At 42.0% G+C, this 25,992-nt stretch overlaps 1 long non-coding RNA gene and 2 pseudogenes across 1 annotated transcript; 1 reads left to right on the top strand and 2 right to left on the bottom strand.

The window, feature by feature from the left end:
• Positions 1 to 3,179: 3,179 nt before the first annotated feature.
• On the bottom strand, positions 3,180 to 8,919 carry LOC148296528 (uncharacterized; annotated as a pseudogene).
• On the top strand, positions 5,177 to 5,755 carry LOC148296529 (uncharacterized). Its single transcript, XR_015834052.1, has 2 exons — positions 5,177 to 5,411; positions 5,522 to 5,755. It is a non-coding gene; the product is annotated as an uncharacterized LOC148296529 (long non-coding RNA).
• Positions 8,920 to 11,180: 2,261 nt separating the features above from the next.
• LOC148296527 (uncharacterized) lies at positions 11,181 to 16,772 on the bottom strand (annotated as a pseudogene).
• Positions 16,773 to 25,992: the final 9,220 nt, after the last annotated feature.

Genomic DNA, 25,992 nt, shown 5'->3' with positions numbered 1-25,992 from the left:
GATAAGTTGGAAGAAGATGTAGTAGTTACTTTGTGTTTGCTTGAGAAGTACTTTCCCCCTTCATTCTTTGATATCATGGTTCATCTAGTAGTACATCTTGTTAGAGAAGTTCGTCTATGTGGGCCAGTATATTTTAGATGGATGTATCCGTTTGAAAGATATATGAAAGTGCTAAATGGGTATGTTCAGAATCGTACTCGTCCCGAAGGTTGCATTGCTGAGCGGTATATAGGTGAAGAAGCTGTAGAGTTTTGTACCGAGCATTTATCTGATGTTACTACAGTTGGAGTGCCTTCAAGCCAGAAGATGGGAGTTTCAAAGCCATTATCAGGTTGCACAGTGAGCTTAGTTGATCTGGACTTGTTGAACCAGGCACATCTATATGTCTTGGAGAATACGGAGGAAGTCCTACCTTATATCGAGTACGTATGAGTTTAATTTTTTATATGTAGCCATTTTAAATATTATTACTCCTTATGTTTATCTTATATACAAGGGACCGTAATACGTGATTTTTTCATGTCAATTGTAGGGAACATATGATCCACATCAAGACCACTTATCCAAAATTTAGAAAGAGAACAAAGTGGCTACAAGATAAGCACAATAGCACTTTCATTCAATGGCTACGCTTTAAGGTATATATGTTATTGAATGACATATTGAACTTTTAATTTTATTTCTTCCTATATGTTAGATTGAATTAAGATATATGTTTAATTTGCAGGTTCAAAGTGAACTTAATGGGGAAGACAATAATGGCGTATCAGAAAATTTGAGGTGGTTAGCAGCTGGTCCAAGCATGACAGTGCCATCATATAGGAGCTATCTTATTAATGTTGTCAAATTTAACACCAAGGCACAAGATGATGTGCGAACTGTCCAAAATAGTGGAGTTTATTTACTTGCATATACTATGCAAGTTGCTAGTGCCAAGGATAAAAACCCTATTGTCTCTAATATGGATTTTTATGGGGTTATTCAAGAAATTTGGGATCTTGACTACCAAAAGTTTAGAATCTCAGTCTTGAGGTGTGATTGGATAGATAACACTTCGGGCCTTGTAGTCGATGAACTCGGATTTACCCTTGTAGATCTGAGTAAAATTGGACATAGGAATGACCAATTTGTTATGGCTTCTCAAGTCAAACAAGTATTTTATATTGACGACCCAATGCATCATGGTTGGTCGGTAGTGTTATCAATGCCTAATAGAGAATATAATGATGTTATTGGTGATGATGTGCTAGGTGATATTAGAATTGAGTGTGAGCCATTTACTTGAGGGATACCAAATGTTGACACATTTGATGACCTAGTGGGTGAGTTTGGGAGTGAGAATATTAGAGATGGGTGTGAAGATACATGGATTGATTGATTGTTGTAATGTATGACATTAGTTATGCAGTTAATTATATGACATTAATTAATAGCTATGTATATCATTTTAATTCCGATCACATTTTCATTCTGTAGCCTTTGGGCACGACAAATCAACAATTAAAAATAATGGGTTAAAGCTAAAAATACGACGGTCAAGTTACAAAAATCGCAAAAAGAGACGTCTAAAATATAACCAACGTCGGGTTTTCAAAAACGACGTGGAATGCGAGCACAAAAATGAAATAAAAACCGCCATTTGAAAAAGAAAACACGTTGGTTAATTCAAATTAATTTAAACACGGTTAATAAATATTAACAACGACGGTAAAGAAAATAATCAACGACGTACAATAAAGAATTACACGACGGAAGAGAGCTCAAACCGACGAATTTAAGGATACCATCAATTGATGATTACCGTCGTAAAAACAATGTTGCACGTCAGTTATAATAAAACAATTGACGTCTCGGTCAATACACATGTCAAAAAAGGTTATAAAAGAGACTTAACAAAGACTAGCCACGTCATGGAATAAACAAATAACCGACGTAGTAAGTAATATAACAACGTCGAATAATTGGATTCTTGGGACATAGTAAAGATCTAACCACGACCTTCATTTTACAATAACCGACGTCAAATCCATAATTCAAGGCGTTTCCTTACTTCTTAACGACGGTTAGGCTAAAAGCAATGACGTCTCAGAGATTACACACGTCTAAGTGGCTCACAAAAGAGACTTTTAAAATGCAAACCACGTCAAAGCCTATACAAACCGACGTCGTAAATAATTAACCACGTCCCAAAATGTGACTCCTAGGCCATAGTAAATGGGTTAAACATGACAGATATTTTAATTAACCGACGTGTAATATTAAATACACGTCATTCATTTCTCTGTTCAAGCCGTCAAAACCATTTTCAACATCTGTGGTGACCTAAAAGGTCGTGGTTATTTCATTTTTTACGTCGGTCCATGTAAATATGTGCCATGTTAAAGCTTTCAAACGTCCTTTTTTTGACAAAAGTGACGTCTAATTTAAAATGTTATATGTTTTAGACGTTAATTTTTTTATTTACTGAACGTAGTATATGTTAACCACGACGGTTTCTACGTTTTACACGTCGGTTTTCTTTCAATTAGAGACGTTGATAATCATCTTTACATCCGCTTTGTAGTTGATCTTGACATTTAACATTATTTACACGTCTGTGTTTTACTATAACCGTCGTCTAATATAGTCGAAGTTGTCTTTTTAAGCTATTTATTAAGGAATTAGACGTTGGTTTTATTTTCTTTATGATGTGTAATATATTAACGACGTCGGTTATTTTCTGTAGTATATGTTAACCATGACGGTTTATATGTTTTACACGTCGGTTTTGTTTCAAATAGAGACGTTGATAATCATTTTTACGTTCGCTTTGTAGTTGTTCTTGACATTTAACATTATTTAAACGTCTGTCTTTTACTAAAACCTTCGTCTAATATAGTCGAAGTTGTCCTTTTAAGCTATTTATTTATGAATTACACGTCGGTTTTATTTATTTTGTGACGTGTAATATATTAACGACGTCGGTTATTTTCCGTCGTTATTTTATGTATGAAAAGATGGCGGTCGATTTCACGTCGGTTTTAAAACATGGTAGACGACGGTGGATTCTCGTCGTCTATTTCAATTTCTGTAGTAGTGGATAAACAAATAAAATATATAGCCCGTAGTAATATGAACATAAACGAAATTTGTAATGCCAATAGGAAAAGAAACTAATTTCATATATGGAATACAAACAATTAATTATCAGCATTGTCCCTATCATCTATGTCAAGTGAAGATGCATCTTGTGGAGCATATGATTTATAAACACTCTCATCAAATTCCTCTAGGTCATGAAAGCCTCTTGGTGGTGCCTTTAGTATTGTATACCAATGTCAGGTTTCACTTTCTCTAAAGTAGAACACTTGCTTTGCATGAGATGCTAAAATGAATGGATCTCTTTCGAATTTACTTAAACCATCATGAAGGTTAACTAATGTGAAGCCATCCTCTTTTTTGACACCACTGACAATGTTGGCCTAGTCACATTGAAATATAGGTAACTTAAATTTGATAAAGTCCAACAGCAAAATGTCCCTTATGACCCCATAATAATCAACATTTGCAACAACTTGTGCTGTATCCTTGGCACTAGATTTGCATAGAGTCTCAGCTTCAAGATAAACACCATAGTCTTGTGTAGAGTTATCAACTTCAGTTGTATGAAAGCGTTTTCCATTAATAAGATATCCTGTGTGAGACATGGCATAAAGCCTAGGCCCATTTACAAGCCATTGAAGTGTATTCAACTCTATGTTGGTATCACCATCCAACAGAATCTGTATATTCAGAATAAGTGACTTTTTTAAATATATGCATGTCAGCTGTTATATCAATTGCAGCAGACCAAATTAAGAAAGCATTTCTAACCTTGTGTTTTAACCATTCAATGAACACTACTACAATTATGTTAAACTACGACACCCAAAAAACGACCCTTTATATAAAAACTGTCGTGGTATTTTAAAAGACGACCAATTTTATAACACCGCCCTGGTAAAGTACCTAATACACCAATATGTTAAGTTGATTTTTAAAATTACGACCATACCTTATCACAACCAAACCAAGAAAACATATTAAAATATGCTTCTTAAAATTGGCCCGTCGTGATATAATGTAGGATGGATTCATCTTTTTTCTTTTCCACTGTGGTCAATATAAACTTGCACGAAGTTTGACTTATGAGAGGCAATCTTCATCAGTGATTTCTTATAAGATAATATTCATCAGTGATTTCTTAAAACAGTGTTCACCAGTCATTCTTTTCCTAATTTGATTTCCGGTTTTATATGATGTCATGGGATGATAAACAAATGGGAGACTATAAGGAATGCGAGTGCTTCTATTTTAATATATCATATACCAGATACATTTGGTACTAGCTGTCACTTTCAGATTTATTATTTTCTCATTATTTTAACTAAAATTTCAAGACATAATAGGCATACTATTATATGAAAATATCATTTTTCTATGATAAAACTTTATTTTTATGGAGAAATTCATGGATTTATCAAGAACAGATCATAATCTATGATGCCTTTTAACATATTTTTATCTAGTTATCCACTGCTTTTTACCTTTTTTCTAGCTAGAAGAGTGTATATTCATGTTATACATGGACAAGGGTTAACTTGGAAATTATTTGAATCCACTATTCAAGTAAAACATTCTAAAAATGTGTTTTATCAATTTAGCAGTCTCATAGTAATTTGGTGACAAGAGTTTGTGTAAAGTGAGCCTACACAAGGAAAGACACTTGCATTTTGTTGGTTATCTAAGTTAGTATTTGATGGTATTTTTTATGCAATGACATTAACCAAGTATACTTTTGCTGCTATACATATCTAAATAGTAGGCACTACGGTTTCAAATTTTGGGGATTGTTTTGGGATGGAAGGGTTAGAAAATGCAGGCCTGGATACTAGGTCTGTGGTAACTTATGAACTCTTCAACTTTAAGTCCACCAGGGAGAAAAATCCCCTCCTGCAACTTGTTCATTGTTGTGAGGAGGGTTGGGATTATGCCCCAGTTACTGTTTCTTTGTTAAAATAGAAGTTTAAGTAACTTTAAGTAATATTTTCTGTTGTTTTCAGTAGAAATAAGATGAATTTCACATATTCTATATGATTAAAATAGAAGTTTAGGGCAGGTTTGGCTATCTTGGTAAGGATTATACTCGGGGTTTGAACTGTCAGTTGGTGCTGTAGTAACACTCATCAATGGTAATAGACTATGAATATATGAAAAGCATTTTTTAGCAGTATAGGGAAAATAAATCTATATATTTTCAGAAAAAGGTAATTCCAAGAAGTGCTGTATTATTAAAGTGTAGACCATAGTAGCTTTAGTTAAAATTTTGTTTTTGTTTTTCTGATTTGGTACAGGTTGCTGCTACAAGGAAGCTTACTCAGTGGTCAAGAAAGGTACTAGCATACAACTTTCTTTGCCTTGCTCCACTTGAGTTGTCAGTCTGTAACAAAGCTTCAAGCATGGCATTTCAAGTATTTTGACCTATTGTTGCTGATATTGCTAGAGTGGAGGGGGGAATACAACAACTTGGAAAATGTGCAAGGAAGGCGGAGCTAACTCATACATCCAAGAACAAATTGATGAAGTTTGTATCAAATTAGTAGAATTTGTGAGCAACATGTAGCTCCTTTATTTCTAATTATAGGTAGGAAGTATGTATGTAATAGAATAAAGATTGGTTGACTATGTAATGACTATTGAATCTTCAAGTTTTATGAAAGAAATAATTTTTGAATCATTATAATCGGTTTCCTAGTTGAAATTGTTGTATGGAATCATAGAAAACAAAAAACTACAATGTAAAAGCTTGGAAACTTATTAGACGACATATTTAAAGAAAATAAACGGTGGTTTTACCGTCGTCTGTACATAAAAACGACGACGATTTTAAACAAAATAATGTCTTCTTTATATACAATCAACGACGGTATTTAATAAAATACTGTCATTTTTACCATATATAACGACGGTTTTCCAAAAAGCGTCGTCTTTTTCATAAAAACGACGACGGTTTTTAGGAAAAACCGTCGTCTTTACATTTAATAGACGACGGTTTTTTAGAAAAAGTGTCGTCTTTACATGTAATAGACGACAGTTTTTTTATAGAACCGTCGTCTTTACATTTAATAGACGACGGATCTTTTAAAAACCGTCGTTTTTACATATAATAGACGACGGTTAATTACCGTCGTAGTTTGACTTTCAAAAAGACGACTGTCGATTTAACGACGGTTTGAAAAAGAAAAAGACGACGGTGTTTCCCCGTCGTCTATTTCAATTTTTGTAGTAGTGGAAGGTCTCCAAATGCCTTTTTAACTAGCAAATTGTCATCTCGTAGTAAGCGCCGGTCTGAAAGCAATAACTCGTTCTTATGCATCCTAATAGGAACACGGTAATGATAATATTATTAGTTACTAACGATTATAAAACCTATAAAGGGCTGTTATATGGCTAACAAACTCACTTAATGTACGGTTCAACTTCAGTACTGTTAAGCAACACATGGAGATGAACAATTTTTTGCATTTCGGCAAAAAGTTGAATTAGACGCCCCTTTAAAAGTGGGCGACCCACTATAATTGTCTCATCTTCAAAATCTTCATTACGATGGTATTTAGTACCAACTGCCTCAACTTGTTGAATGTATATATCCACTACACAATCTCACACACTCCTCAGTTAGAACCCATTCTGCTTTACATCCTTCCGGTCGTGCACGATTTCTAACATACCCTTTAAGCACCTTCATATATCTAACAATTTGCACAGGAAATAAGTGAACAGTTAATTACTCCTTTTCAGAATGTGCAATCATTGATTAGATTGTGTATTGCATAGATAAAATAAAGGCTTAAAATAAATTACCTCTCAAAAGGGTACATCCACCGGTAATGCACAGGTCCACATAATCTAGCTTCCCGTCCTAGATGAATTGTTACGTGAACCATGACGTCAAAAATAGATGGAGGAAAATACCTTTCCACCAAGCTTAGAGTTTTTGCAATCTCGTCTTCCAATACTTCCAATGTATTTTTATCAATCACTCTTTGACATAGCTCATTAAAAAATGAACATAGACTGTATATTGTCTTTCGGGGTCCATCAGGTAAAAGTCCTTTTATAGCTACTGCTAACAACTGTTGCATCAATACATGATAATCATGGGACTTCAAACCAACTATTTTGCATTCTTCCACTTTAATGCAATTCCCAATATTTGAGCTATATCCATCAGGTAACTTTAGATTAAATAACCTCTCACAAAATTTTATTTTCTCAATCTTTGAGAATGTGTAGCGCACTGATGGAATATTCAACTTATCCTTTCGTTCTTCCAAAGGCAAATCTCCCATAAGATCCAATCACTCTAAATCTCTGCGAGAATCAGATCCATCTTTCGACTTTCCCTTAGCATCGAATATTGTTTCTATCAAACTCTCACAAACATTTTTTTCAACATGCATCACATCCAGATTATGATGCAAAGGCAATACCTATGGTACATTTCAAAAACAATATGTTTAGTTCAAGCTTAAAAGTAATGAACTAATTACAAGGAATGTATGATATTATGACAATATGGTAAGTAAAAAAAAATTGACTTCTTTTTCCATATTTTAATGGATCACCTTTTTGGGCTCTCTTTCTCTTTTTTTGGGACTTTCCCCACTCATTGGTGAAGCCACTTAAAGCACGTAAAGTATCATTCCCAGTCAATGGTTTCGGTGCCCTCCTTGTCTCTTTGGTTCCATCAAACTAGCTTGCTTTTGAGCGCCATGGGTGATTTGGTCGAAGAAAACGTCTATGACCCAAGTACACTGTCTTTCTTGCTAATGATGACCATTGAGAGCATATATTTGGACTACAAACAGCACATCTGAATTCCCCCTTTGTAGTACATCCAGCCACATTGCCATAAGCTGGATAATCATTTATTGTCCACAACAAAGCAGCTCTAAGGTTGAACAGGGAATTTCTAAAAGCATCATACACCTCGACCCCGTTGGTCCATAGCTCCTTCAAGTCATCCACAAGTGGTTGCAAATATATATCTACGTTGTTTCCTGGTTGTTCTGGACCAGGAATAAGTAAAGGCAGCAACAAGTTTTGTTGTGAAATACATATACTTGGTGGAAGATTGTAAATGACTAGAACAACTGGCCAACAACTATATTGAGAGCTTAGATTCTTGAAGGGATTAAATCCATCAGTTGCAAGCCCAAACCTAAGATTTCTTGGATCACCAGCAAAATTGGGCCACTTTTGGTCAATCACATTCCATGTGACTAAGTCAACCGGATGATGCATCTTCCCATCATGACTATGGTGAGTGGAATGCCAAGTCAATTGCTCCGCTAATTCTGGTGAATTGAACATTCTTCGCAGTCTTGGTATTAAAGGAAAGTAACACAAAACTTTCGCAGGCACTCCCTTCTTAGTCTTCTTAGTTCGTGGGTTTACTTGCCATCGTGACTCACCACACTTAGGACAAATCTCCATGTGCTCTTGTTCTTTTCTAAATAAGCAACAATCATTAACACATGCATCAATCTTCTCATACCCCAAATCAAACTCTTTCAGAAACTTTCTTACTGTGTACAAAGAATCAGGAAGAACATTTGGATTTGGTAACATATCCTTAATAGTCTCAAGAAAATCGTTGAATCCCTTATCCGTAAGGCCATTTATAGCTTTAATTTTGTATAAGTATGTGGTGGCCGATAGCTTTGTGTATTTCGTACACCCTGTATATAAAGGGCATTGGGCCTCATCCAACTTCTTTTTGTAACAGTCCTCTACACTTTCACGTGTTGACTTTCCAGCTCCATCACAAGTAATATAAGCATCATTGTACATCCTATGTGCCTCTGGCATTTCATAATCTTCAGTTTGGGCATGCATTTCCAAATCTTCAACGTGTGTTGAAGTACTTACTTGTTCCCCATGGAGGATCCAAACCTTGTATAGAGGGTCAAAACCATGCTTGAGCATGTGCATATATAACATGTTATCTGTTTGAGAGTAAAGGTTTTTACAAACATTGCAAGGACATATCACCCTATCAGGATTCCTTGCATAATGTTTAGCATTCTCAATAAATTTTCTCACTCCATCTTGGTATTGATAACTAAATCTACACAAAAAATAAATTTATATTAACCAGCTAAATTTAATAATTCCTCTATAGTTCTATAGATTTAGAAATTGGGGAAACCTTAGAAAAGTTGTCCAGCTTTTATCCATAGTAATTAATGAATTGTCTTTCTTATCTAACTAAAATATGAAAATAGTCATAGTTAGTAAAAGAACAACACATGTTATGTTATCATAAACTAGAATTAAGTTTGATAACCGAGGTGATAAACTGATGTGGAAATCTATCTATCATTGTACTTAAAAAAAGGCAATCTGGATAATATATATGTATATAATCATCATTTTTGGATTGGATTAGGCTTTGGTGTGACCCAACTTGACCATTTTTGAGTATTTAAAAGAATTAAAACACAATTAGTAGCCCATGATAGTTGCTTTGTATAATTCAGATAATTAAAATAAATATAAACGGTTACTAGAAAAAATCCACCCAATGAAAGTGCAAGACTTTATTTTGAGAGCATCAAAGATAACATCAAACAAGGCTAACATGTTTTATAGGATAACTCACAAACACAGCATCAAAGAACTAGATCATCAAACAAATCTAAGTAATCTGAACAGGACAAAATATTGAATATTAGCAAAAGTATTCTTGTGACAAAAACATATCCATCCAAACGAACACAATAACAACATAGAAGAATAACTGATTGATCAAAATACTACCAATCTAAAGATGAACAACATATCTGGAACTTCCTTAGCTCAAAACCCAATTGTCGTTTCGTTCACCAATTAAACCTAATACCCATACAAATTCACCACAAAGAATGTGTATTAAAATTCAAGAAGAGACAAAAACGAAATAATTTCTTTTGGAAATTAACAAATATCAATTAAGTTATTACTCTACTCCACAATCCGTACCCTGTACAACTCTACCAAAGAATGTGTATTAAAATTCCTAGTCTCAACCCATATAACAATTCTGAAAAGAAGAAAATGATCTCAACTGTGATTTTAGAATAACCAATAACCAAATTAAATTGACCCAAATGAGTGATTGCAATTACCTTTGGAAAATTCACATGAATGAGATTGGTATGTATGAATTTTAGCTTCTTCAACTGAATATATGCACAAAAGATAACAAACCCAATGAATACAAAAACAAAAACAAACATCAATCGAGGAAACAAAAACAAAACTTAACTCAATTTCAATCACAAGTAGACCAACACTTCATGAGAAACAAAAAATTAAGAAGAGTAACACCTTAAGAATATTCTGGAAGAAGTTTGGTGAATTAATTCTATATTCAATTGAATTCAAAAGCCAATTACACACCAAGAGAGAGTGAAAGCTTAAAATTCCTCTTGCTGTAGAAGCCACCAAGAGAGAGTGAAAGAGAGAGTGCTTACCTTGAGACTCTAGGTCTGAGAACGAAGAAGAAGAAAAAAAAAAAACAGTTTTGGGTTTAGGGTGAGTAAGAAGACGCTGGAAAAAATTAGACCCCCAAAAAAAAAAACAGAGGCTGGAAAAAAGTTGTGAAAAAATAAGGCGCCAATATTTTGGTGAAACAAAAGGCGGGACGCGAAAATAAAATAGGGAAACAAATTCTAGATTTATGACGCAGACTACAAGTCATGTAAAATATAATTCTATGACGTGGCGGACACGTCTTTAAGTTAATGACGCGGACCAAACGTCGTCTAAAAGCACTAGAATCCATGACAGACAACATGCGTCATTGAAAAAAAAATAACAATGACACTTGATACGCGTCATGGAAACCTCTTTCGATGATGTAGATCGCGCGTCATTAATAGTTTGACGTTAAATTAAGAAATTTTTAGGGGTACATCTATGACGCAGGTCATGGGTCGTCGTATAACTGTTTCATGACGTGTAGAGGATGTCGTTAAATTAAGAAAAAATTTCAAGTACATCTATGACGCAGGTCATGCGTCATCGTATAGGGGTTTCATGACGTGTAGACGATGTCGTTAAATTCACAACAAGCTATAGAGAACAAAATCTTAACGGCGTATGATAGGCGTCGTCTAAATGTACAAGAAACAATGACGCACATCCTGCGTCATTGAAAACAACTTTAATGACGCAGTCAGCAAGTGTCGTGATAACGGTGTCATAAACTCACTTCGATGACGTATTTTAAAAACACGTAATAGATAATGGCATTTAATGACGTGTATTTTCAAGGTGTCATTAAATCTGCGTCATAAAAAGACATATTTGTTTTAGTGTCATCTTGTGCCTTGGTGTTAAATTTGACACCATTAATAAGATAGCTCCTATATGATGGCACTGCCATGCTTGGACCAGCTGCTAGCCACCTCAAATTTTCTGATACGCCATTATTGTCTTCCCCATTAAGTTCACTTTGAACCTGCAAATTAAACATATATCTTAATTCAATCTAACCTACCATGCTTGCAATGCTCATTCAATAACATATATACCTTAAAGCGTAGCCATTGAATGAAAGTGCTATTGTGCTTATCTTGTAGCCACTTTGTTCTCTCTCTAAATTTTGGATAAGTGGTCTTGATGTGGATTACATGTTCCCTACAATTGACATGAAAAAATCAAGCATTACGGTCCCTTGTATATAAGATAAACATAAGGAGTAATAATATTTAAAATGGCTACATATGAAAAATTAAACTCATACGTACTCGATATAAGGTAGGACTTCCTCCGTATTCTCCAAGACATATAGAGGTGCCTGGTTCAACAAGTCCAGATCAACTAAGCTCACTGTGCAACTTGATAAGGGCTTTGAAACTCCCATCTTTTGGTTTGAAGGCACTCCAACTGTACTAACATCAGATAAATGCTCGGTACAAAACTCTACAGCTTCTTCAGCTATATACCGCTCAGCTATGCAACCTTTGGGACAAGTACGATTCTGAACATACCCCTTTAGCACTTTCATATATCTTTCAAACGGATACATCCATCTAAAATATACTGGCTCACATAGACAAACTTCTCTGACAAGATGTACCACTAGATGAACCATGATATCAAATAATGAAGGGGGAAAGTACTTCTCAAGTAAACACAAAGTAACTACTACATCTTCTTTCAACTTATCTAGCTTGGAAACATCTACTGTCTTTGCACATATAGCATTGAAGAAGAAGCACAATCAAGTTATTGCATACCTTACAGGCTTCTCCAAAACAGAACGAATTGCCACAGGGAGCAACTGTTGCATCAATGTATGACAATCATGAGATTTAAGGCCAAGAAGTCTTGAATCTTTTAAAGATACAAGATTTTTTATATTTGAAGAATAACCTTCAGGGACCTTCTGTTTGTGCCTAATAAATCACGGCCATAAGCTGGCCGAAGGAGCCCCTTTTCTCGGCCCTGGCACTTGTTCGTAAGGCTGAAATGCAGCATTTCGCCAGGGTGCTTCGCCTTCCTAAAGACAAAAGAGGAAATGCTAAGGCATGATAATCTCGGCCTCAAGCGCAGGCCGAGGCCGAGGCCGAACAAAATCACGGCCAAAGCATTAAAGGCAAATCATCACGTGATAACAGGGTCTCAGGCTTCATTTAATGAAGTAGTGCCTGTTTAATGCAGCAAACCCACTGGCCACAAAAAAGCATTTAATGCATGAGGGAAGGTGGGAAGTGACTGAAGTCAGGATTTGGTGATGAGGATCAGGGTGATTAGACGTAGACATTCTCACAAGAATTCTGACAGCTTGAGATATTAGTTCACCAGCTATCCAGGCCATAAATGCGTCTCCACGGCCAGAAGCTCAGAACCCACGATCAAGAGCGGCGGCCGAGATTCACCAGGATTTTATGGGGTCACACCACCATACTTCACGATCCCAAATGTCGATTGGACTGCTCACTTGCTCTAATCAGGCTCCACCATGCAGATTTTCAGCCTCGATTACTCCTCCAGGAACTCTTCCTATAAATACAAGGCTCGAGCTACATTCAAAGGGTTCAACACCAAAACAAAGCCTCCCACGGAGCAACTTATTTTTTCCTGTAATGCACTTTCAATATCTTTACTTGCTTTCCAAGGAGTAGTGTTAGACTGTAAGGAAAATTCATTCATCAATATATCATACGACCCTTGATTTTCAAGGCGCCGGAGCACCATCCTTGTTGTTCGTTCACTCACCCCATATATCACACGACCGTTGCTCCCTGAGCAGCGCGCCGGAGCACCGCCCAAAACCCACCACCAACACCATCACTCAACGGCCTTGTAGTTCAGGCCGTGAACCTAACAGCCGAGACCAGTTCCTCTCTCGGCTACAATCGTTTGATTAGAAGACGAGTTCAAACAGGCGCACCACTTATCCATCCAACACTCATCAACACCTCGACGCACGGTAGACCGTGCTGGCACGCTCGCGCACAACCGCACCGCACCCAAAAGCAGGAAACCGCGTGCCAACGCATATAACCTCGGCCCGGAACTCCAGGCCGTGAGATTTGCGCGGCAGACGCTTTTGGCACGCCCGGTGGGATACTTGTCAAAAATTTATGGTGGAAACTAGGGCACAGGCAATGCTAAAAAACAAAGCAGTCGAAATGACTTCTGAGACTCCTGAGTCCGCCTCACCAATCACAACTACCGAGACCGAATGTGCGGTCGGGATCTCGGCCAGCGTTCCAGCAACGACGGATCGCACGGCCGAGTTCATGGAGGAACATACAGTAGTGGAGGAACTGATGTCCAAGCAGGCCTACAGGATAGAAACATCCTTCATGGCCGCGATGGACAGGTTCTCCTCAGAACTGCGAACGCTCTTTCAGGAGAGGATGCCGGTAGCCTCGCCCGCGACACCTCCCAGAGCCGGACAGAGGAGCCAAGAGCGCGAGAGAATCGAGCCTTACGGCGAAAGCAGCAGCCTCGGCATCTCGGCCCACACCCAAGCATCAGGCTACGGCCAGCATTCTTTGCTACCGACAAACAACTGGGGGCAGTCCCAGCCCACGTGGGCGAATTCCGGACCAACCTACTTGGCAGAGACAGCGCGCGGACCGCTCCATGCTTTGGCCGTATCACTAGGGCACGGCAACTTCGCGCATCCTGCGATCCACCCACTCGGCCCAGTTCATACTGCGGCCGTCCACACCCATCCTGGCCCAAGCAACGCGACCGCTGTATCATCACAACAGTACGGTCAGGACAGTCCGACCGTCTCACCACCTTTGCAGGCGTCGTCGTGTCCGTTGGGCCCTCACCTTCACTATGGGTCGGCCATTCCAGCAACAGCGCATACGCACCTTGGCCAAACCCACAGTGCTCATATGGCATCAACCAGCTCGGTCATCCCGGCTGAGCCCCTTGTTCAGATGGCCCAGCAAATAAGGCCTCAGAACGAGGTGCTACAGGTCACGCGGCCGTATGCAGCTCAACAGGAGGCACCACCTCAAGGGATCCGGTTCGAAGACGTCCGGCGGATGATCGAAGACGTCCGGCGGATGATCGAAGACGTCCGGCGGATGATCGAAGACGTCCGGCGGATGATCGAAGACGGCCTAGCTCAGAGGCGGCCGGACGTGCCAAGATATACAAGACCGTACCCGCCAGAAATTGACCGGACCCCCCTCCCCCGGAACTATCGATTGCCAGAGTTCATGCTTTTTTTCTGGGGATGGGCAGACCTCCTCCATTGAACACGTAGGCCGTTTCACGGCCCAGTGTGGAGAGGCTGATTCGGACACTCAGAGACTCCGTCTATTTGTTCATTCTTTGACCGGCGCGGCGTTCTCATGGTTCATAAACCTTCTGCCGAACTCAATAAGGGATTGGTCTGATATGGAAAGGGTGTTCCACGAACATTTCTATCAGACCAACCGAGAAATAACGGTCACCGAGTTGGCAAGGATGAGCCAGGCATCGGACTTGGAGTCACCTCGCGATTACCAACAGCGGTTCAAAACATGTAGGAATTGGTGCCGCACGAACCTACCAGAGAGGGAGTTCGTCAAGATGGCCGAGGAAGGATTGGAATTCGAATTCCGGAAGAAATTTCAGGGAATCAAATTCCGGGACATGCATGACTTGACCAACAAGGTGGACAAGTATGCGTCCTTGTTGAAAGAGGAGATGCAGAAGAAGACGGCCTCAAAAGGGACCTACTACAGGAATCCCATCGTCAGCTACGCCGAAGCAGACGGCTCCGCGGAGGCCGAGGGCGATGAGGTTGAGATGAGTTCGGCCGAAGTCAACATAGACAAACCCTTCGTTTGCAAAGGGCTTGTTAAAACTGACAATAGCCGCACAAAAATCCCCGACACCAAGTTCGCGACGCGGGAAACGAAGGCCTACACTTTTGATTTAACAAGGGCCGAGGCTATCTTCGACCTGCTAGTGGCCGAGAAAAAGGTAAAATTGTCCTTCAGCCATAAAATTCCGAAGCCCAAAGAACTCAAAGGGAAAACGTTTTGCAAATACCACAGTTCTTGGTCTCATAACACCAACAACTGCGTTGTTTTGCGAGACGTTATCCAGAAATTAATAGAGGAGAAGAGGCTCCAGTTTCCGGAGAAGGCGGCCATGCAGGTCGACGCCCAACTCCCGGCCGGGGATAGGGGAGTTCGCCGGTCGGCGAAAGGAAAGGAGCCTTTGGCCGAACTTGAGCCGGCCCTTTGCGAACGATGCAAGTGTGAGATCGGTCAGCCCAGGCCGCAGGAGAACAAGAGGAAGGCCGCCGAGCCATCTCAAACGACCGTGAAGAGATTCGGTGGTCAGTACGGCCGACGGCAGACCAGCAGAGCTGTTTTCAGCCGACTAGGGCCACAAACCCCCAGTGCCTCGGCCAGCCACGAAGAAGAGGCCGCCCCTAGGTCGATAAAAACTTTCAAACCACCAGTCATAAAGGATGACCGTTGGTACCATGCACGGCCTAGGGGCAGGGCCGAACCACTGACGAAAACCCAGCTGAGGAGAATGCAGAGACAGGTTCAGCAGGCCAGAATGCAGACAACCGAGGCCGAGGGCTTCAAACGCCAAAAGAAAGTGGCGACTGCGGACGGACCGTCATCCAAACCGGTTGTCTCCCCTGCCGTGAGAGCAGCCAGCACCAAGCCTCTGAGGGCGTGGCGCCCTAGGCAAGACGAAAGTCCCCGTGGTTCGTTGGCCAATTCAACTCAGCCAAAGGCCGCGGTCAAGGAGAGGACAGACGAAGGTGTCGTCGACATCTACCACGGTAGGGATCCCCCTTTTTCGGCCAACGGTCTGTCCTTCCTTAAAGAATTCCATAAGGACCATTCCGCCACGGATCTGTACGGCATGACCCCTGAGAGCCGAGAAATCGTGGAATTGGCCCTCAAGAACACAAAGGCAGAAGTGCTCCTCATCACCAGGGGTTCTGACTCGGCCATTAAGGCCGTATACCAGGCGAACAGGGAAGCTAGAGCAAGAGGCCTACCAAGTTACCAGCCCAACCTCGGCGGATTAGAGGCTGTGACGCCGGCGGACACGTTCTTTGGCCTGACGACCGAGGAAAAGGGCCGAGTAAGCCGCCTAGACGATTACCTAACGGCTAGGGACACATTGGCAGAGGCTAGACGGGCCCTCAAGGAGGAGGTCGAAGCCTCATAACCTCCTGAGATCAAAGTGTCGACAACCGATAACCCGAGGGCCATGGGGCTTATGGTCGAGGGTTTCGGAGATCCTCTCTTCGGGCATGAGGCCGAGGACGACCCCACGATAGGAATCTCCGATGAAGAATATGAGGGGATCCTCGGGATGGTCGAGGAAACGGTCCTCGCCAAAGACGGCTCTGAAACCGAAGGAGAAGTCGGTAGGGGAAACCCGCGGGAGCCTGAGGAAGTCGGCACCAACATAGTCATGGTGCTACCATCCGAGTTTTTAGCCCCAGGAGGACAGACCAGCGGCCTGGAGGATGACGTGCTCGAGGAGCAGTTTGATCAGAGACCAAAGACTAAGGAAGAATTGTTGGCCATAGCGTTTAACGAGGTGATACCAAGAGACGAGCCGAACAAATACCGGCACTTGAAGCCGTTGTACATCTCGGCTCACATAGAGGGTGTGCCCATATCCAAGGTTTTCGTTGACTGTGGGGCGACGGTCAACATCCTTCCCCATTCCTTGATGAGAAAGCTGGACAAGTCAAAGGAGGACCTCATCCCCAGCGACGTGGTCATGAGCAGCTTTGTCGGCAATAAGTCTAAAACCATTGGCGTATTGCCCTTAAAGATTACCGTGGCCGACCAGACAAGGGTCACGGCCTTCTACGTGGTCGAATCAAGCGTCGACTACAACGTATTGCTCGGCCGTGATTGGATCCACCAATCTGGGTGTATACCGTCTTCCCTCTTCCAATTGTTATTCTTTTGGGACGGCCAGAAGGTGTCTTTACACCCGGCCGACGAAAAACCTTTCGAGGCCAACGCCGTACAAGCTCAGATTTACGACGACGATGTTGGATGGGTTGTCCTCACCGGCCACGATGCAAACGGCCGACCAACCAGAACGACGGCCCAGAAAGTGCTGGAGTTAAGCGCCGAGAATATCCGACAGGATTCGGCGCGCGAAGTGTTGATCGACCTCACCAGCCTTTAGATGACAGACAAGGCCACTAAAGAAGAGGGGGCAGTGGCCGTGAGGGATTTGGTAGAGCGACTGCTGGAACACTGGGCGGCGGAATCCTTACGGCCAAATTCACCAGTCAACCTGATCGAATTCCTCCACGAAGCGAACGAAACGGACGCATTGACTTTGGACGACCTAGAAACGGCGCCCGTCGAGATGGAGGATGACTACCCTGATGTCCAGGACCCTTTGTTAGAAATTAATGTAGGGTCCGAGGCCGAACCACGCCCTCTTTTTGTAAGCCATCTGTTGGATCCTAAGTTAGCGGCCGAGGTTATCAGCTTGCTCCATGAATATAAGGATTGTTTTGCTTGGGATTATCATGAGATGCCTGGGTTGCCAAGGAGTTTGGTCGAGCACGAATTAAGAATCAAGGAGGGGTTCAAGCCTTTCCAGCAGCCGCCGAGGCGTTTCTCGACCGAGGTACAGCTCAGGGTCAAGAAGGAAATTGAACGGCTCCTTAAAGCCGGCTTCATCCGAACGGCCCGGTACGTTGAGTGGCTAGCCAACATTGTACCGGTTTTGAAGAGGACTGGGGCTTTGAGGGTTTGCACCGATTACCGAAATCTGAACCTCGTGACCCCCAAAGACGAATATCCCATGCCTATGTCAGACCTCCTGGTGGACGGAGCCGCAAAGCACGAACTCCTGTCTTTCATGGACGGCCAAGCGGGTTACAACCAGATTTTTGTGGCCGAGGAAGATGTTCACAAAACGGCGTTCAGATGTCCAGGAGCAATCGGAACCTATGAATGGGTAGTCATGCCGTTCGGCCTGAAAAATGCCGGCGCGACATACCAGAGAGCCATGAACCTTATTTTTCACGACCTTATAGGCCGAACCGTTGAAGTCTACATCGACGATGTGGTTGTAAAGTCCCCGTCTAGAGCCGACCACGTAGGACATCTTCGACAGGCTTTTGACCGAATGCGAGCGCACAGCCTAAAAATGAACCCGAAGAAATGTGCTTTTGGTGTCACCGCCGGGAATTTCCTCGGTTTCTTGGTTCACCAACGAGGAATCGAGGTATATAAAAATAAGGCTACGGCCATTATGGCGGCCCCTCCACCGAGGACTAAGAAGGAGCTCCAGTCCTTCCTCGGTAAGGTGAACTTTTTACGGCGTTTAATATCCAATCTGGCGGGAAAAATCCGGCCGTTGTCTCCCTTGCTCAAACTCAAAGACACGGAACGGTTCGTATAGGGGGCAGAGCATCAGGCGGCCCTCGACGACATCAAAAAATATTTGTCCCAACCGCCGGTCCTTATGCCGCCAAAAAGAGGGAAACCATTGAGGCTTTACATTTCGGCTTCAGAGGGCTCTATCGGCTGTCTGCTGGCTCAGAACAACGAGTCTGGGCGCGAACAAGCGGTGCACTATCTAAGCCGTACCCTCAACACGGCCGAATTGAACTATTCGACGATCGAAAAGTTATGCCTAGCGCTTTATTTCGCGGCCACCAAGTTGCGCCATTATATGCTTCCTTCGGTTGTTCAAATCATCTCCAAGACCGATCTCATCAAATATATGCTTACTCGGCCGATCATACGCGGTCGAATTGGGAAGTGGACGATGGCATTGTCCGAATTTACCTTTCAATACGTAGCTCAGAAATCAGTCAAGGGTCAGGCTTTGGCCGATTTTCTAGCTCATCACCCGGCCCAGGGACAAGAAGAGGAGTTGGAGGTCGAGATTGGTATGGCCCGCATGGAAAAGAATTTTTGGACCATGTACTTCGACGGCTCCAGCACCGAGGCCAGGTCAGGAGCCGGAGTTGTGATCGAATCTCCTCAAGGGCAAAAATGGCAGTTCGCATTCCAACTCGATTTCAAATGCACTAATAATCAGGCTGAGTACGAAGCGCTCATCATTGGTCTCGAGATTTTGAAAGAAATGAAGGCAACCCGTGTTTTGGTCTACGGCGACTCTCAGCTGGTGATTAACCAATTAACTGGGGAATACCAATGCACGAGCGAGAATTTAGCCGTGTATTATGTGACGGCCCTCAACACGGCCGATGGATTTTCTAGAATTTCCTTTGTTCATATACCGCGCGCCGAAAACGGCGAGGCCAACGAGATGGCCCAGGTAGCGTCAGGCGTAAACATCCCGAACACCGACCATGATCGCGTGATAAGGATCGAAAGGCGTACCTTGCCAGCTTTGGCCGAACGAGGAATGACAGCGCAAGTATCTTCGGCCGATATCACCGACGAGATCGACACGGCCGAAGCCGACTGGCACTACACCATAGTGAAATATCTGCGTAACCCTTCTGGTAGCCATGAAAGGACTACACGTTTCCAAGCTCGGTGTTATTTGATTTATCAGAATGAGCTGTATCGAAAGGGATCAGATGGTTTATTACTCCTATGTCCCAGCGCCGAGGACATCAAGGTCATCATGAATGAATCCCACGAGGGGATTTGTGGTGCTCACCAGTCTGGGGTCAAGATGAGGTGGTTGGTTCGGAGGCACGACTATTACTTGCCGACCATTTTGAAAGATTGCATAGAATATGCGAAGGGATGTATCAAGTGTCAAATCTACGGCCCCATACAAAGGGTACCGGCCGAGGCCTTCCACCCGGTTACCAAACCATGGCCATTCAGAGGGTGGGCCATGGATATCATCGGCAAAATCCATCCGGCCGCATCTAACCAACACACATGGATTTTGGTGGCGACCGACTATTTCACCAAATGGGTCGAGGCCGAGTCCTATCGGTCGATATCCAGCGCACAGGTGGTCAAATTCTTTGACAATCACATCGTTCATCGGTTCGGTATTCCAGAAACTATCACGGTCGACAACGGCCCGGTATTCGCATCAGCCGAGACACGGGAGTACACCGAGAAAATGGGGATCAAATTGATCCACTCAACACCTTACTACCCTCAATCTAACGGACAGGCCGAGGCAAGTAACAAAGTAATCAAGGGCATCCTGGAGAAGATGATCGAGGAAAAACCTAGGGCGTGGCACGACTTGCTCCCCGAAGCTCTTTGGGCTTACCGAACCTCAAAGCGGTCGGCCACGGGCACATCTCCTTACGCCTTAACCTACGGTCATGAAAAGCGCAAGGGCCGTTTGAACTCGTCTTCCTAATCAAACGATTGTAGCCGAGAGAGGAACTGGTCTCGGCTGTTAGGTTCACGGCCTGAACTACAAGGCCGTTGAGTGATGGTGTTGGTGGTGGGTTTTGGGCGGTGCTCCGGCGCTCTGCTCAGGGAGCGACGGTCGTGTGATATATGGGGTGAGTAAACGAACAACAAGGATGGTGCTCCGGCGCCTTGAAAATCAAGGGTCGTATGATATATTTATGAATGGATTTCCCTTACAATCTAACACTACTCCTAGGAAAGCAAGTAAAGATATTGAAAGTGCATTACATGAAAAAATAAGTTGCTCCGTGGGAGGCTTTGTTTTGGTGTTGAACCCTTTGAATGTAGCTCGAGTCTTGTATTTATAGGAAGAGTCTCTGGATGAGTAATCGAGGCTAAAAATCTGCATGGTGGAGCTTGATTGGAGCAAGTGGGCAGTCCAATCGACATTTGGGATCGTGAAGTATGGTGGTGTGACCCCAGAAATCCCGGTGAATCTCGGCCGCCGCTCTTGATCGTGGGTTCTGAGCTTCTGGCCGGGGAGACGCATTTATGGCCTGGATAACCAATATCTCAGGCTGTCAGAATTCTTGTGAGAATGTCCACGTCTAATCACTCTGATCCTCATCACCAAATCTTGACTTCAGTCACTTCCCACCTTCCCTCATGCATTAAATGCTTCTTTGTGGCCAGTGGGTTTGCTGCATTAAACAGGCACTACTTCATTAAATGAAGCCTGGGACCCTGCTGTCACGTGATGATTTGCCTTTAATGCCTTGGCCGTGATTTTGTTCGGCCTCGGCCTCGGCCTGCGCTTGAGGCCGAGATGATCATGCCTTAGCATTTCTTCTTTTGTCTTTAGGAAGGCGAAGTACCCTGGCGAAACGCTGCGTTTCAGTTTTTACGAACAAGTGCCAGGGCCGAGAGAAGGGGCTCCTTCGGCCAGCTTATGGCCGTGATTTATCAGGCACAAACAGCCGAAGCACCATCCTTGTTGTTCGTTCACTCACCCGATATATCAGACGACCGTCGCTCCCTGAGCAGTGCGCCGGGGCACCGCCCAAAACCCACCACCAACACCATCACTCAACGGCCTTGTAGTTCAGGCCGTGAACCTAACAGCCGAGACCAGTTCCTCTCTCGGCTACAATCGTTTGATTAGAAGACGAGTTCAAACAGGCGCACAACTTATCCATCCAACACTCATCAACACCTCGACGCACGGTAGACCGTGCTGGCACGCTCGCGCACAACCGCACCGCACCCAAAAGCAGGAAACCGCGTGTCAACGCATATGCCCTTGGCCCGGAACTCCAGGCCGTGAGATTTGCGCGGCAGACACTTTTGGCACGCCCGGTGGGATACTTGTCAAAAATTTATGGTGGAAACTAGGGCACAGGCAAAGCTCAAAAACAAAGCAGTCGAAATGACTTCTGAGACTCCTGAGTCCGCCTAACTAATCACAACTACCGAGATCGAACGTGCGGTCGGGATCTCGGCCAGCGTTCCAGCAACGATGGATCGCACGGTTGAGTCCATGCAGGAACAGGCAGTAGTGGAGGAACTGATGTCCAAGCAGGCCTACAGGATAGAAACATCCTTCATGGCCGCGATGGACAGGTTCTCCTCATAACTGCGAACGCTCTTTCAGGAGAGGATGCCGGTAGCCTCGCCCGCAACACCTCCCAAAGCCAGACCGAGGAGCCAAGAGCGCGAGAGAATCGAGCCTTACGGCAAAAGCAGCATCCTCGGCGTCTCGGCCCACACCCAAGCATCAGGCTACAGCCAGCATTCTTTGCTACCGACAAACAGCTGGGGGCAATCCCAGCCCACGTGGACAAATTCCGGACCAATCTATCCAGCGAAAACAGCACGCGGCCCACTCCATGTTTTAGCCAAAGCATTAGGACGACGTAGCAGGAAATGAAGCATCCCTGCAAGATCGCTCGAAAACTATGATTTTCCTCCGCCATCACCTTCATGAAGGGTTGAAATCTGAATACCTTGGAGTGAAGGATCCTACCATCCTATGGAAAAATTTGGAAGAAATGTAAGACCATCAGAAGAGTATAATTCTTCCAAAGGCTCGTTATGATTGGATGCACCTGCGCTTGTAGGATTTCAAAACAGTGAATGAGTATAACTCAGCAATGTTCAAAACTGTCTCTCAACTAAGGTTGTGTGGAGACACTGTTACAAATGAAGAAATGTTGGAGAAAACTTTCACAACTTTTCATACATCAAACATTTTCCTGCAGCAGCAATACCTAGAAAGGGGTTTACAAAATATTCCCAACTGATTTCATGTCTCATTGTTGCTGAACAAAACAATGAGCTTTTGATGAAAAACCATCATTCCCACCCAAATGGCTCAAAACCATTTCTAGAAACAAATGCAAATGCATCATTCCCTGAAGCGAATGCAAGCAATCATGGTCGTGGTTATGGTCGTAATTATGGTTGTGGCCGTGGTCCTGGTCATTATAATTTTAAAATCGAGGTGGTCACAATCATGCCTCGAGTAAGAAAAGTGCACCATACCACCAGAAGTGTAATAACAATGAAGAAAAACAAGAAAAGTGATGAGGCTTGCTATAGGTGTGGCATGAAAGGACATTGGTCTCGTACCTATCGTATGGCAAAACACCTGGTTAATCTTTATCAAGTAGCAATTAAGGGAAAGGGAAAAGAAAAAGAAACAAACTTCATCGATTTCAGCAACATTTTTTATGATTTCACCGAGCCAATGGATATCACCCATTTGGATGTGTCAGATTTCTTTGCGGAACCAAGCGGCACATTTGACCATTCATACATTGATGAAAATACCAATGTTGGTTATGAAAATATGAAGGATAGTGATAATGATGTCAATGATGGAAACTCCAATATTGACTAATTTTATGTTGCTCTATTACGTTGCTTTATTTCAATTCAATAAAACGATATGAACTTATGATTTAAGTTTCAATTTTTCATTTGTAATGCTTTCAATTCAATAAAATGATGTATGATCTCATAATTTTATTTTATTTTTTTAATTATATTTTACTTTTGTTATATTTATTCATAAACTTATTATATGTATTTTTCTTTCAATGAAGAAGCATGAAAAATGTCAATGCTTTGAGCAATTCCAAGATGCATGATGGAGATGTATGTTTGGTGGACAGTGCAACAACACATACAATCTTTTGGTTGTGCTGTTTATGTTCCCATTTCTCCACCACAACGAACTAAAATGGGCCCTCAAAGACCTCTTGGAATTTACATTGGATTTGATTCTCCATCTATAACTAGATATCTTGAACCCCTTACGGGTGAAATGTTTACAGCACGCTTTGCAGATTGCCATTTTGATGAGACAATTTTCCCACCGTTAAGGGGAGAAAAGGTGCCGCCTCTTGAAGAACAGCATGAAATTACATGGAATGCATCATCATTGTCTCATCTGGATCCGCATACAAATCAAAGTGAACGTGAAGTTCAAAGGATCATCCATTTGCAAAGTATAGCAAATCAATTACTGAATTCCTTTACTGACATAAAGAAAGTAACAAAATCTCATATACCGGCTATAAATACTCCAGCACTGATTGATGTCTCTGAAGGTAAATATGATAGTACATTAAAGGTACGCTTGAAGCCTGGTCGTCCTGTTGGTGCTAAAGATAAAAATTCCCGAAAGAAAAGGACACAAGAAGTGTCTATTCTAGAAGAAGATAAAAATCCAATACAAATTAGTACTCTTGATGAGCCAAAAACTGACCAGTTTAAAATTGATGAAGATATAGTCCCTGCAAAGGCACATACACCAAAAGAAGTACATACATCAGAAGAGATCTCTTTAAATTACCTGAAGAAAATTATCCAAAATATCATGATATGTATTCAATTAAGTTACAACAATCCTTTGTATGGATTGAAGCAATCCGGAAGAATGTGGTATAACCTCCTTAGTGAATATCTTATAAAAGAAGGATATGTAAATAATCCAATTTTTCCATGTGTTTTTATTAAAAGATCTGGAAGTGGATTTGCCATTATTGCATTATGAGTGGATGATTTAAACCTTGTTGGAACTCCTGAAGAGCTTACAAAGACTGCTGCTTATTTAATGAAGGAATTTGAAATGAAAAATCTTGGAAAGACTAAATTTTGTCTTGGCCTGCAAATCGAGCATTTACCAACTGGAATCTTTATCCATCAATCAACATATACATAAAAAGTTTTAAAACGATTTTATATGGATAAAGCCCATCCATTAAGTAGCCCCATGGTTGTTCAATCACTTGATGTAAAGAGAGACCCTTTTCGCCCACGAGAAGATAACGAAGAATTACTTGGTCCTGAAGTACCATACCTTAATGCAATTGGAACTTTGATGTATCTTGCAAATTGTACATGGCCTGATATATCTTTTCCTGTCAACTTATTAGCAAGGTATAGCTCTATACCAACTAAAAGACATTGGAATGGTGTTAAACATGTACTACGGTATCTTCGTGGAACAACTGACATGGGTTTATTTTATTCAAAAGGGTCAAAGTCCCAAATAGTTGGCTATGCTGATGCTGGTTATCTTTCTTATCCACATAAAGCTTGATCACAAACAGGGTATGTGTTCACTTGTGGTGGTGCTGCTATATCATGGCAGTCTATAAAACAAACATAGCCGCCACTTCTTCAAACCATTCTGAAATATTAGCATTGCATGAAGCAAGCCGGGAATGTATATGGCTGGGATCTATGATACAACATATTCGAGAAACAAGTGGGTTGTCATCAATCAAAGATTCTCCAACATTACTATATGAAGATAACGCTGCTTGTATTGCTCAAATCACAAATGGATACATCAAAGGTGACAGAACCAAGCACATTTCCCCAAAAATTTTCTACATGCATGAACTTCAAAAGAATGGTGACATAGATGTTCAACAAATACAATCCAGTAACAACTTTTCAGATTTATTCACTAAAGCACTACCAACTACAACATTTAGAAATATGGTCAACAATATTGGAATGCATCAACTTAAGGATCTTTTGTCAGCATCAAGGGGAGCGTGTTATAATTGAGACCTTCACATTGTACTCTTTTTTCTTCATTCTGGTTTTTATCCCACTGGGTTTTTCCAAGTAA

Source organism: Prunus avium, chromosome 2, assembly GCF_965620075.1.
Source record: "Prunus avium chromosome 2, drPruAviu1.hap1.1, whole genome shotgun sequence".
Classification (NCBI taxonomy): domain Eukaryota; kingdom Viridiplantae; phylum Streptophyta; class Magnoliopsida; order Rosales; family Rosaceae; genus Prunus; species Prunus avium.
Note: the sequence above shows the minus strand (reverse complement) of the source record. Positions and strands in the feature narration are given on the sequence as shown.